This window comes from Camelus bactrianus, chromosome 9 (assembly GCF_048773025.1).
Source record: "Camelus bactrianus isolate YW-2024 breed Bactrian camel chromosome 9, ASM4877302v1, whole genome shotgun sequence".
Taxonomy (NCBI): Eukaryota; Metazoa; Chordata; class Mammalia; order Artiodactyla; family Camelidae; genus Camelus; species Camelus bactrianus.
This window is the reverse complement of record NC_133547.1, coordinates 31,721,761-31,736,649: the sequence shown is the minus strand read 5'-3', so window position 1 is coordinate 31,736,649 and position 14,889 is coordinate 31,721,761. Positions and strand designations below refer to the sequence as shown.

At 34.9% G+C, this 14,889-nt stretch overlaps 1 long non-coding RNA gene across 2 annotated transcripts in view; it reads right to left on the bottom strand.

Moving 5' to 3' along the window:
- LOC105065340 (uncharacterized) overlaps positions 1 to 14,889 on the bottom strand; it is a 72,143-nt gene that overhangs the window by 36,761 nt on the left and 20,493 nt on the right. The window contains exon 2 of one of the 2 annotated variants that reach the window (XR_012509126.1): positions 5,217 to 5,283. This is a non-coding gene — a long non-coding RNA (uncharacterized LOC105065340). The remainder of the gene's footprint in view (positions 1 to 5,216; positions 5,284 to 14,889) is intronic. The other variant, XR_012509125.1, reaches the window with a different exon arrangement.

Sequence of the window (14,889 nt, the reverse complement as noted above, 5' to 3'; positions counted from 1 at the left end):
CATCTTTGTCATATAAATAAGTGTGAGTCTGTTTCTGGATTCGCAACTGTTTCTTGGGCCTGTTACGTTGCCAGTACCATGCTGTTTTCATTCCTGCAGCTTGACAATAAGACACTGTAACTGGCACTGGAAGTTCCTCCACTTTATTCTTCTACAAGATTGTCTTGGCTATTCTGGGACCTTTATATTTTTGCATACATTTTAGAATCAGCTAATCAACCAGAAAAAAAACCCAACTCTTCTTGCATTTTAATTGGAATGCACTGAATCTACAGCTATTTATACGGGGGGAATGGCCATCTTATATACTGTTATATCTTCCAAATTTAGAGCATATTATAGCCTTTAATTTACTTTGGTTTTTAATTTTACTCAACAAAGTTTTCTAGTTTCCAAGATGCAGAGTTAACACATATTCTGTTAGATTTCTTTCTAGATAGTTTGTTTTTTGCTATTTTAAAAGTTATCTTTAACATTTTTATTTTATTTTATATTCTGTACCGGGTATGTAGCTATGCAACTGATCTTTGATATACTGACCTTGTATTTAGTAATCTTGCAAAATTCACTGTCCATTGTTATTTTATAGCTCATTCAACAGTGGCCAGAAGCATATACTCTGTATTATTCCATTATTTGAAACTTACAAAAAATTCTTTTTATATTTATGCATCTTGTCAAGTTTAATTTTTGGTACATATTCAATATGCATTTAAAGATAATGTATATTTCATCGTAACTGTAGGCACTGTCCAATTTATGTCAATAAGTCTTTGCTGTGTTGTTCACATCTATATTCTTAAAATTTTTTGGCTGTTCTATCAGCTATGAATAGTGGTGAGATAAACTCTCTTATGTGCTTGTATTTATTTATTTTACTTGCGTCAACTTTTGCTTATACCCTTCCATCTTCTATCTATTTATCATAATATATATATGGTACGTTATTGGGTGTACACAAATTTATAATTGTACATTCTGTTGTTGGTTTATAAGTATAAAATATTACTTTTTCTGTATGAATTCTTCTAGCCTTAAAATCTAACTTATCTTATATTAATGTAACACCCAGTTTCCTTTTGAATACATCCTTTACGATACATCTTTTCACATCCTTTTACAGTCACTCTTTGTGTCCTTATATTTAGGATATACCCCTAATAAGTTGTATAGTTAAGTTTTATTTTTTCAATCTTTTAGTCAAAATATTTAATTCCTTTTTATTCAATGTGGTTACTGATAGGGGGGTTGATAGATTTGTTTTCTGTATAACCCACCTGTTCTGTATTTTCATGTCCTTTTTAACTTCTTTAGGATTTTTTTTTTCCTAATCTGTTTCCCCACTATTTGTTAGTTCTGTGCTCTTTTTCCTTCTTTTCTGTTATTGCCATAGTTATTAACATATGCATCCTTGACTGTAAATGATTGCTTTTTTACTGCTGAGACAATGCAAGGATCTTGGAATGGTTTGCCTCAATTTATCCCACTCTCCTCTTCTGTGTTATTATTATTTTTTTCTCAGCTTCATTAAAGTACAACTGAGTTATGAATAAAATTGTAAGATATTTAAAGTGTGCGATGTTATGATTTGATACATGCACACATTATGAAAAGATTATCCTCATTGAGTTAATTGTTCTGTTATTATGATACACTTAATTATATATACATTGTCAAGGCCTTAAGACATTACTAGTATTACTTAACATAAATATTCATTTATATTTACTCACATACTTACCTTTTCCTTTCTTAATTAATGTTCCCTTCTGTGATTATTTTCCTGCTGTCTGTAGCCTCTCTATAGTTTTTTTTTCCCTTTTTTTTTTTTAAGCTTATCTGTGCTAGCAACAAATTCTATCAGCATTTATTTTTCTGAAAAACTTCATCTTAGTATTTGGAGGTTATTTTCTCTGGAAATAGGATTCCCTTTAAGCACTTGGGCTACTCTTTCACTGTCTTCTCATTTTATTGTTTTTTAAAGAATGCACTACGGTGGAGGAGGGTATACAGCTCAGTGGTGAGAGTGCATGCCTAGTATGCATGAGGTCCTCGGTTCAATCCCTAATTATCTCTCCTGTCCCCGCAAAGAAGAAAAAAAATGTACTATCAATCTTGTTGCTCTTTTAAGGAAATGCTTTCTTAAAATTTTATTTATTTATTATTGTATTATTTAGTTATTTTATTTTGGCAGGGGAGGGGAGGTAACTAGGTTTATTTATTTTTAGAGGAGGTACTGGGGATTGAACCCAGAATCTCATGCATGCTAAGCATGCGCTCTACAGCTTAAGCTATACCCTCCCCACTAAGGCAATGCTTTTATAATTTTACTTTTGTCTTTAGATTTAGGCAGTTTTACCATCATGTCCTTACATGTGGTTTTGGTAGTACATAGCTTTCCCAGATTTGGAAAACCTTCTGAGCTGTATAGTGGATGTCTTCCATCACCTTTGGAAAATTTGTGGCCATTACGTACTCAAGGGTTTCTGCTCCCTTATTCTTTCTCTGCTCTCCTTATGGGAACCAATCACACGTATATTAGAAATTTTCACTATGTCATACATTTCTCTTATGCTTTTCTGGATTTTTATTTTTTCTGTGCTTTAGTCTGCGTGATTTCATTAACTCACTTTGCAGTTCATTAGCCTTTGTGCAGCTGTGTCTAATCTGCTATTGATCCCTCTTTAAAGTTCTCAATTTATTTTATTTCTCAGATCTAAATTTTCCTTTTATTTTTTACATAATTCACTAGTAAAATTCTTAATATTTTCACATATTTCCCCCTTTTCCTCTACTTAGTTTAATATATTAAATATATTTACTCAAAAGCTCTTGCCTGGTAACTTCTAGTATATTTTTATCTGTTATTCTCCTTTTTTCAGTTTTTCATTCTATTTTCTTTGTCTTTTGCATGTCTAGTAATTTACAATTGAATGTCATTTACAAATTTTTGATACTGTCCAGTCACCGTTATGACATTATTTTCCTGAAGAGAAGGTTCGTATTTTCTTTTGCCAGGCAGATAAAAATGAGGACTTGATTTAATCAAGAAGTGAACTAAGTCAAGGTAAGTGGTAACTTTGGTGTGGTTTTTCCTACTTCTGGTTTGCTTCCCTACTGTGTATCTATCTACTGTTTCCAAACTAGATCTTCGTTTGTTCACTTGAGTTGCTTTCCCTAGTAGAGCCAGAAATACTACTTTTGTGTTCCCATTTTGACAAGAGTGCCAAACCACCAGTAAGTTTTTCAGAAACTAACTTCTTAGCTCTCACCTGTGTAGCTTCAGAAACTGGCGAACATCTTGCAGGGAAAACTGGCCACGTGCAAAGGTCAGTTTTCTACCCCTCCTTTCTCCCTAGGCTTTTAGCCCCACAGGTCCCAAATTTCATCTTTTAACCAGGGAGGCTGCCAAATGCTTCCCTATTTTCTCTCTTCTGAGTTCATTCTGCATGAGGAAAGCCTAGATTTTCATATTCTTATCCTGAGCTCGGCGTTGGCAGATACCCTCAGAAAAACCTATCATGGTCTATGAGCTTACTATTCTTAACTCTCCCTCTGTCCAAAATCTTGTGTCTCCCTAGTCCTGCTTGCTTCTGTGTTTCACTGGTACTTTAAACACATATTTTTTTTTAATTAACAGATTTTATTTTTTGAGCAGTTTTAGGTTTACAGGAAAAGTGAGCAGGAAGTACACAGAAGTCACATGCATTTTTAAAATCTTCTTCCATTGTTCTCAACAGGAATGTTGGTTTACTGCAAGATACCCTATCATACCAACAAGTGAATGTACCTCATAAGCGATACTTCTTGAAAGGATCAATGTATCAAAAAAGAAACATTAACTTAATATCTACATACAAGTTCTCCCTATTGTAAACAGTATACTTATATATTTAAATAAAAGACTGGGAAAATATTTTCAGCAACTATAAAAAGGCTGACTATAATTATACAAAGAGCTTATAAGCTGACAATTAGGAGGATACCTCAATAACTAGCTGGATAAAGGTTACGAAAGTTTTAATGAGGAGGTAGATTTAACAGATTAACATTTAACCTGTTAAACTGATTCATTTACCGAAATGCAAATAAAACTAAGTATTTTTTGCCTATTAAATCAGTTCTGATATATGAAAGACTTCGCAGGTATTGGACCCTGTCCCTTAATGCTAGCTGTTGCTCTAAACTGAAAAACAGTGTCTTCAAATCCTGGTGCTACCACTGAGCTGACCACAAGAATTACCACGATCCTGTAATCCCTGCTGCTCTGCTGCAACCCACTAGCGAAAGCTGAGATGTTATTGTCAGAAGAAAATCAAGCCTGAGCCTGCCATATCCTCTTCAACTATGATCTGGTTTGTTCACTCCCCTCCTTGGTGCCCCCTTATAATGAAATGAATTCCCTTATGCTTTCCCTCCTCATCCCTTTTTTCCCTCTCCATAGCAAAGTCCTATTATTCCTAAAATTAAAGTACGTACGGGTTATAACAATATCCACCGTTTTACAAGAGAGTGGTAAAATTGGCAATTTCAAACATTTTCAGCGTCAGAGCAAGCTATTAGGCTGTATTAGGAAAGCAGAAAAATATAATGAAAGCAACAAAATATTCAAAAATAAGAGAATGGTTAGGGAAATTATCAGTTTATATATTTTTACACAGTCAACACATTAATATGTATACTATTTTAGGAAATATTTGGAACATTACAGGTGTACTAAATACGTTAAAATAAAAAAAAATTAAGAACTTAGAGAAAATAAAATTAGAGACAAGCTTAGTACAAAAAACATGCATTGGTTTTATAGAGCTTGGGAGGAAAAACTGGCCTCTGCTTTTTGAGCTTCTTACAAACCAAAGAGGAGAGGAGCAGTCAGTTATTAGAGGAGTGTCTGAAAGATCAAAAGCAAAGCAGCTGATTAAGAGCAATACAATCTGTCCAGAGATCCCACCTAGATACAATAATTAAAAAAAAATCTTTGAGCAATAGACTGCTTTTTCAAAAGCGGTTTTATACAAATCCCTGCTATTTGAAACAATAAACTACATTAAATGGGCCCACTTAGATATACGGGACCTGATAAGATTTTCTTGGCAAAGTCTTAGAATGAACAAAAAGGTGCAGAACAGTGGGAAGAACATCCTCTTTCAGGTTAGGCAGACTAAGCCGTGCCGACACCATTTCAACCATTTAGGTCATGAGACTGAATGAACTACTAACCTCTTTGAATCTCAGTTTCCTCAACTTTGAAAGGCAGTAATTCCTCCTTACAGGGCTGTGAACCTTAAACAGATGAGAAAAAGTAGGTGAAACACTTGGTATATAGAATGTGCTGCAAAAATATTGATTTCCTTCCTTTTTCTTTGCTTTTGGTGATTCATATTTCCAATACATTAAATTGATTTTATTATTATAACAGACTTATGTATTAATTGCTTTATAGACAAAAGTTTTTTGTGGGCTAGAGTCTATCAACTAATTAAAATTAAGGTCCTGATACTTGCGTCAGGTGCTCACTAGGTACTAAGTAATGATAGAAGCTTATGATGATTACTTTTCCTCTGAATCTGTGGTTACATTCTCTCTTTCATACATAACGTAAAGGGCTTGCTACTTCCTTTTTTATTGACTTGTATTTTCTGCAGTTTATCTCTTTTAATGGTCTTTTGAAGAACCAGCATTTACACTTATTTATCATTCTACTGTTTTTTCTCCTTTATAAATTATTAACCTACAATTTTATCCTTATTAATTTTTCCACGCTTTTCTTATGCTCATTTTCAAGAATTATCTCTAGCTTCTTCACTTGAATGATTAATTCATTTATTTTCATTCTTTCTTATTTAATGTAAGACCATTTAAGCATTAAATTTTCTTCCGAGTACAGGTTTGGCAGTATCCCACCAGTTTTAAGCATGCTGTAACTACAGTTTTGATTTCATCTTTTGTCTGAGGTAAGAGAATTTTTTTCTTTGAGATTGGCCAAAGTGGCTGGTTGCCACAGCACCTCAGGATCTGTCACCCCCTTCTTATGTGGTTATATTGTTTTAGCTGAGCACACGGTCACCGATCTGCAGACTACCCCTTCCCAGCTGCTCTGGAAGCTTGGTGCTGCCACGTAGCTTAGTTCCACGAGGAGATGTGAGCGAAAGTGACATAATGGTGAAGTCATGCAAACCCTCACTCTGAAAATGAAAGAGTCTGCCTTCTTCTTCTCAATGCCTGAAATGCAGACCCAAAGGAGAGAGTCACTAAAGCAGCTGACTTGGACCACGACGTGGAAGCAAAAGATTAAGGTGTGTAGAACAAACAGAAGATGCATGGCTTCCTGACACCAGGAACTGCCCTGTCTACCCTGATGGTTAATGACAGAATTGTTTGTGAGACAAAAATAAAAGTTCTGACTCATTTAAGAGCTGTTATTTTGAGTCTGTCAGCAGCTGTAATGATATAAAAACTAAGACAGTTAATAATTTTTATTTCATTGCCTTGTTCATAGGAACATAGAAAGCATAATTTCTGTCCAGAATATGCTGAGATATTTTGGTTGCCTAATAAATGATCAGGTTTTGTAAATATTATATATATTTTGTTAGTTTTCAAAGCTATATAACTGTACGTATGTGTAAGTTTTTCATTATATTTATATTTATATATTATCCAAACTACCTAATTAATCATATTACCACTTTTGATATTATGCTGTATAAAATGCTACTTCTATGGAATATTAATAGGTCCAGATCAAAATAAAAAGTTTAATGGTCACTATATGCTCTGCTTCCTGTCTTTATTATAATGATAAATAAGCAGAATCAGATTCAGGTTATTTGACTCTTGGCTTCCTCAATTTACAAGTTATGTGAACTTGGCAAGTTATTTAATCTCACTTTCCCTCACTTTCCATGTTAGCAAAATAGGGAAAATAATAGTACAGTACTTATATCTTAGGACTGCTACGAGGATTGTAAGATGAATATATTCTCTACAGAATACTCAGGACAGTGCCTGGTGGAGAGTAAGCATTTTTAAGAATAGTTAGGTATTGATAAAATTGTAAAAAATAGACTCTGAGAATTAATGAAGTAATGGAATCTGGTTAATATTGCTTATCTGAGCATTTCCCAAACTTGAGTATGGGGTACTTTGGTCCTCGCCAGTTGGGGAAAAATGTACTCCGTGGAACACTGGTTTCAGAAATACTGAACTAGATTATTCAGATTCACTGCATATTGGGAATTCTTCACCTTAACGTGGGGTACATGAATGCAATTTGCATGGTCTGTGAACTTCTTTAAATTGACTTTTAGGTGTATATATGCATGTGTACATATTTCTGGGGAAAAGATCCATGGAATTAATCTTATTCTCAAATGTCTTCATATGGTTTATATGTTTAATTGAAACACCAGAGACTAAAATAGCAAAAGTCAGCTTTTGTTTTATTTTTCTTTTCTTCTCTTTCTTGTTTGACCTTCTCAATTTTATCTTCTACATCATCATTAAGCTTTCCGGAGTCTCAATGGATTTTTATTATTTTAATATAATGTTTAACTTCTTAAATTGTTTCTTAAGTCATTCCTTTATCATTTCATCTGGACATTGTCCTCTAAATGACTTTCTCATACAGTTTTGTAAAAAGCAATGATTCCTTGTATACTTTTTTGAATTCTGACTGTTTTCTAATATTTCCTTCTAATCATTTTTAGAAACAAAGCCCTTTCACCAAGTCATCCAGACGTTGTTTTCAACAGTGATTTTGAATGATCTTTTCAGATGTAAAGCTGATGGGGAGGACTATATATATATATGATATATATACACACATACCCCATACACTTCACTGTATCTATCACATTTTGCCTATTATTCCTCCCTCATTTGAGAGAATCTTTTTATACCCACAATTGATCCTCTGATACTTCAAAATAATTCAAATAGCTTTGCATAAAATATAATTGAAGGAACTCAGTTTATTAGATTGGTATTGCTCTGATACATGTACCAAAGACATTATAAGAAAGAAAATTTTAGACAATATTCTTCATGAATATGGATACAAAAATCTCTGACAAATAGTAGTTACTAACATCTTTTTTCTTTTATCTGTCCTAACATCTATGTGATTGCACAGTATTTTTGTTTCAGTGTCTGCAACATCATCTTCCTCTGGCTTTCCATTCTTTCTGTTATTGTCCTATTTCAAATTTGTAATACCTGTCACCTGGATTATTACAGTAACTCTCTTACTTGTCTCCACACCTCCACTGTAGTCTCTTCACCAACCTCTACCAGAGTTTTTTTCCTAAACCCAACATCTCATCATGTTACACAAGGATTTGAGCATTTGAAGACTTTCAGTAGTTTCACAGGATTATTTAATACAATTAGTACATCTTACCCCAGCATTAGAAATTCTCCATTACTACAGTCAACCTACTTTTTTTAGACTTTTACACCATTATACACACTGCACAGTCAGTCAGGGCAACTCCACAATCTGTTCCATCTTTCTTACATTACTGCCTTTGCTCTACTATTTCCTCTACATGAAATCTTAGCCTATTAAAATCCCATTTTTCTTCCCCAATTTTAATCTCTACCTTTTATGCTACTTGGTTTTAACACTTACCACATTCAACCTTATGATACAGCTGAATATAGTGTTCATTGTTTGTTACATATGTTTGGAACATTGCAGATGAGATACGATCTTATTTTCCTTCTATGGGTGTTTCCTGGATTTCTAATAAGATTAGGAAGTGTAAGATTCTTAACCATGTCCAATGATTCTCTGCTTTCTTGTCATGCACCATAATACTGTACATATACAAGTGTTAGATTATAAATAAACATGTGATGATAGTATTAGGTAGATCTAGTGGTGGATTAGAGTAAAGCCTTAAACGGCTGCCCCTTTTTCCAGATGCAAGTCTCGTCTGGAAACATTTGAACTTGTTTCTCTTCTATTTAGCAGCATCTTTTAAACTGGAACTAAATCACACATGTCAAAATATGTAGATTTTCTGCATCTCCGATTCTGTAATTTTCTTGTCCAATGAATAATAAAAGTATTTCCACACTTTTGGGTAGTTCACAGCTACCCTTACTTCTGTCCCTGTTCATCATTGGTCCTCTTCCTCTTCACCCAACTCCAAGCTTGCTGTAAACACCACTTCTGCTACACAAGGGAAAACTTCCTTAATGTATATAACCATAAGACTGATTTTAAATATGTAAGAACATTTTTTCATTTAATACATACACAACTTGCAGCACTAAAATTCTCACTCAGCCATAAGAAGTATCATTTATTTTCCCACTTATTGTAAAATATACACAATACTGACCCGAATACATACCTATTCATATACATGGAGGTAACTCATTTTAGTATAATTACTAATGCTGCCTAGAAAATTCTTACCTTCAGTTTGAGTGGATGTAGCTTAAGAAATACTCCTCTAAACATTTCATTTATTATCTAAACATTTTTACTCCTTCTTTTATTGCTCAGATTTATAACTTAAAAATACATGTTCAAGAGACATTATTAAAAAGATCAAAGTATTTGATACACAGAAAAACTGTCCTTAACAGCTTCTAGGAATCAGATATTTGTACACTAGAAATATAAATATTGGGTCAAAATGTTGTAAGTCACAAATTTCCTTAATAAAATCACCAAAAGTGGCATCAACATTCATATCACTTTACTGTGTCCAATCCATAAGATAGAAAAATAAACCATATTTTTTATTAAATTCAAATAAGCAGTATGCTCAGAAGATTTATAATTAATCAACATATTTGCACTTAGCATTATTTAAAAAATATCTTTGACTACCTACTATGCATCAAGCATTTTTGCAGTGGAAGGTGAGTGGTTTCTTAGCAAAAGATACCAACAATTTCAGTTTAATTTTAAAGAGAATACTTTAGTGAGAAAATGTAATCAATAATTTGTCTCTCAACCTCAGAACAATTAAGTTGTCCCTGTTTCCAAATAACCAATTGGAGAGTTTCCAACTTCCCTACATCTCTATTGTATTATGAATAATGTTTCTAGCTCACTAATTTTGCTGCTAATCAAATACTAAAAAGAGATTCTTTATACTTTCAGATAGGCTTTGAAAAAAGCCTTCTAACATATGCACAAGGGAATTATAAGTTCATTAGTATACAGTTTTTCAAATCTTAGATTCATGGTTCATTATGTTACCTTAGAGATAAAAATACAATTTTACACTTATATGACAGTAAAAAGAATTAGAATTAACAACTGATTATGAGTTTTAATTTTTTGAAATTAATCTACAGGCATCTCTAATTTAAATATCTGAAACCAAAAGCTACCTTTAATATTTTATCACAAACAACACTTGAAAACTAAATTGGATCCATTTAGTGTAATGCTTTCCAAAAAACACGCCGTATTTCCAGATTTTAAAAGAATTTCCATATTTCATAGTATAGATTCTAATACAGACAAACCTAAAAATACACGCAGGCTTTGCATTTCAGAAACATTTGCTATGCTTCTTATTCGACTCATTCTTTATTCAGTTAAAGTTAGAGGCTACATATTTCAGTGGGAAATGGATTATCTGTAATCCAGTAATCCGACACAACACACTAAACCACAGAAGCACATACTACCTGAATTCTGGCCAAGGAAAAGTCTCAAGGTGTTATTCCATGTCACTGAAGGCTGAATTCGCTCTGAGACCAATCCAGGAAATTCAGCTAAACACTAAGTCCTCTAAAAAGCTTCACCTAATTTGGAGCAACTTCTACCAATTTCTACAAAGCTGTACAGAACAGAATATCCCAGGTGTGTGTTAGAAGAAATCCTAACACAGCTCATCCTCTTGGAACTGTGCATTGGACAGACCTCCTGGACCTGCCTTTCCAGCACTAACTCTACCTATAACTGGACAAAAGCATGAAGCTTGCCCTTAGAAGAGTATCTGGGCAAAGATACATTCTTTGGTTACCAAGTTTATAAGGGTAATAAATTCCAACAAGATATCTGTCTCAGTCCTTGTGATGTTCCTGCGCAGTTACACATAACAATACGAGGTGTAGGTACACACTGGCATAGGGTACTTGGTGATACTCTGAGAAATATTTTAGACTACATTGAGCATTAGGGGGGATATTTTCATTTATTTTTTATTCCGATTCAATTATTCCTTTAGGGACTAGCTGATTTTTTTTTTTGTCTTGAACATCTTTTCTCATCACAAAAAAGACGTACACATTTATTTTAGTGACATTTAAATATGTAAGAAAACACTCTGCTGTTTATTGTTCTGTCAAAACTTAAAAAAAGAAATCATGTCCAGAACAAAAGACTGAAACAAAAATACATTTCTACATGTACACGCATGATAAAGTTGCTAAGGAAAGTCAATATAAACAAAAACTGTCCCAGGATGCCAAAAACTATCCACCTCTTTATTTAATGTATCATCGAATAGCCCAGGCTGGTCATCAAAGTCATAGGACCACAGAATTAAGTTTTTGATTAAGAAGATATGGTAGTCTTCCTAATCTGCTGTTATTATGACATTATATTAAAGTATTTGACTAAACTGCAAAAGTATTTATTACTGTTTAATGTAATTATTTTATATATATTTTTTGTTTTTAAAAGCCTCTTTTGAATGCTAAGAAAAGCTGCTGCAAATACGGGATATCAGTAAGATTTACATGATTTTTGTTAAATCTCTCCCTCTTCTACTCTGTCCTGGGAATTGCTGCCAAATCCGTAAGTCTCAAACATGGCCCAATCATGTAATTTCCTGGCTAAATCACCTTTGGGTAACTTAACAATCCTCTTAGCCCGTCCAGTACGATTCTAAACCAAGTCTTACGCAACCTTCTAACATGGCAGCTTCCCCCATGCCACTGTGCCTCAGCGCGTGTCACAGCTAATTAAGAATGTCTGTCTCGTTCTGCTGTGCCTGGCTCTTTCCACCTCTTTCCTTCCTAGCCATTCTAGGTACCAAAGTGGCTTGCATCTTTCTTGAATTGCCCAAGTAGGTCCACATTTCTCCCTTGCCTGAATTACTGCAATAATTAAAAATTATACTTTGAAACACTGCATGTTGATGACACAGGCAACACCCAGCAAACTAATGTGCTCCAAAAGCTCATTTATAAGTTACTTATTAGAAGCTGAAAACTTATTTGCCCACAAAACTGCTAAACATAATTAATATTCCATGCTATATTTTGGATAATCTAAAATGTAGCTGAAACATATTACTGACAAAAAACATAATTTCCAAAAATTTCAATGAAAAGATGTATTCTATACTCAAGATTAGAAGCTCAAAACCTGGAAGTCAATTATAAAAGGTACTTAAAATGTCCAAATTCCCGGAATCAGAGTGGAATGGTGGTAGCCAGTGGCTGTGGGGAGATGGTAGCCAGTGGCTGAGGGGAGTTACTATTCAACAGGCATAAAGTTTTAGTTGAACAATATGCATAAGTTCTAGAGGTCTGTGCACAACATTGCACCTAGAGTCAACAATACTGTATTCTGTACTTAACTGTTAAGACAGTAAATCTCAGGTTAAGTGTTCTTACCACAATAAAATAAGATCAAAATAAAACAAAATAAAATAAAAATCTGGAAGTGAAACATCCATCACTGTATCATCTGCTCTTCGTCCCTCCTTGGCAAACTATGCAGTGTTGGATGGGCAGCAGGTGGACCATCCATTGCTTTAAAACTAAATTCCTCAAAGCTTACTGGCTTGAAACAACTACGTTACTTGCTCACGAGTTTGTAGTCTGGGCTGGGCTCAGCTTCCCATTCTCCTGTTGCTCGCTTTTGTGGGTGAATCCAGCTGGCAAGGCAGCTGTGGGCAGCAGGGCGGTGGAGAGGGGCAGCCGTCTCTCTCTTCCCCTGCAGTCTCAGGGCCTCTCATCCTCCTTGCTGCTTCTTCACATGGCCTTTCTAGAAGCATAGCTGAATTTCTTGTCTGGAGGGTCAAGGTGCCCATGCGTGCAAAAGCCGAAGACTGCTAGACTTTTTAAGGCTTAGGCCTGAAACTGGCACACTCACCTTAGACATTTTGTGTTAGTTAAGCACATCATTAGCCAAGCCCAGATTCACAGAGAGAGGACTGCCCAAGAGGACAAATACCAGGAGAGTGATACATCAGGGGCCAGCAATGGAACAGATAACCACAGGGCTGACTCACCACTCACTGCATGGGCTGCGACTAATATAGAACAACGTACTGTAGACTCTTCAGACTAGGGAAAAACTCATTTCAGCATTTTGGTAACATGCAAAATTCAAGTATTTGGAAATTAAATGCTTTAATATGTACAGAATGTGACTTCGTTTTCCTTTTGACAAAGTTCCACTTCCTCTGGAAATTTGCTTCCTAATTCCCACCAATGGGAATTAAATTGAGACGTTTTCACTTTCTTCTATGTTAATTCCTGGCTTATAATGTTGAATGCATTACTGAAATACTAAGTACCACACAGTGTGAGTAAACTTGCAAAGTATTGGCTTTTTTCCTCCTGCCCAATATTTAGTTTGAAATTGGCTTCCATTTCATAATTTGGAATGTCCCCAGAAACCAATTTAGTAAAATCACATAGAAAAAAAAAATTTACTAATCAAAGTATCCCAAGTAATGAGTTTGCCAGGTTAATATGTACCAATACCACAATTACTTGTCATGTTTTAACCACAAAGCAAATATTAGTCTTAACCGCTTATAACAAATAACTTCAGAGGAAAGCAAAATTCCCTTTTCAAATTCCACCCTCTCCATATCTTCATGGGAAAAAAACAAACAAACAAACAGGTGTGCTAGTCAGCATCTGTTGATTGCAAAAACCAGACATTCACCTAGGTAATCTAAATCGTGTTAGGCAGGAAGGATGAGGATGCAAAAATATAAATAAAGAAAACAAGAATCGAAAGCAACCCAGGGGTTGTCAAATAGCATAACATTCAGTTTCCAGAGATGACTTAAGACTCAGGACAGCTTGGGGAGGATCATATCACCTCCAGGTCCCAAAAAGTTGCTGTTAACCGCCGCTTCCTTTCCAAAGGTGCTTTCAACGCTTGCAGATTTTGCACTCTACCCCTTCCTTTTCCTGCCTTTCCGCTAACTCGTACATCAGGCTATTCACTTCACGTGGGGTGCGGAGCGACATCTGAGGCAGGGCATTTCTTAATTCTGCAAAGCTGTTTCACACACGGCACACTACTGACTGGGCCTCGGCTTTGTTACCACCGAAAGTACCCCAGTACTTTGCCAAGCTCCCCTAGAGGGCGACGTCTCTCCTCCTCACACTCAGGGAAGAACTACACAGGACCATAGGTGCTTTCTGCCTCCTCTCTGGCTAACGGCTAGTTGTTGTGGTGCGTAATAGGAGTTTTCCCACAAATACCAGTTGCAATTCGTATCATATATATTTGATTGAATAAAAATATAAAGACACCACAGTCTTAACATATAATCCAACAGCAATGCTTCTAGGTATCTGCCAAATTGACTTGAAAATTATGCTCATACAAAAATCTGCACATGAAGTGCAAAAAAATATGCTCAACATCACTAGTCATTAGAGAAACGCAAATCAAAGCCCCGGTAAGATGCAGCTTCCTATCCCTTTGATGTCTTTAATAAAAATAATGTACAATAGCCAGTATCGGAGAGGATGCAGAGAAACGGAAACTTTCATACAGTGCTGGTGGGAATTTAAAATGGTACAACTGCTTTGGAAAACAGTTTGGCAGTTACACAAAGAGTAAAACACAGAATTAGCATATGACCCAGCAAATTCACTCCCAGGTATAGACTCAAGAGAATGAAAACATATGTTCATATAAATATTTATAGCAGCATT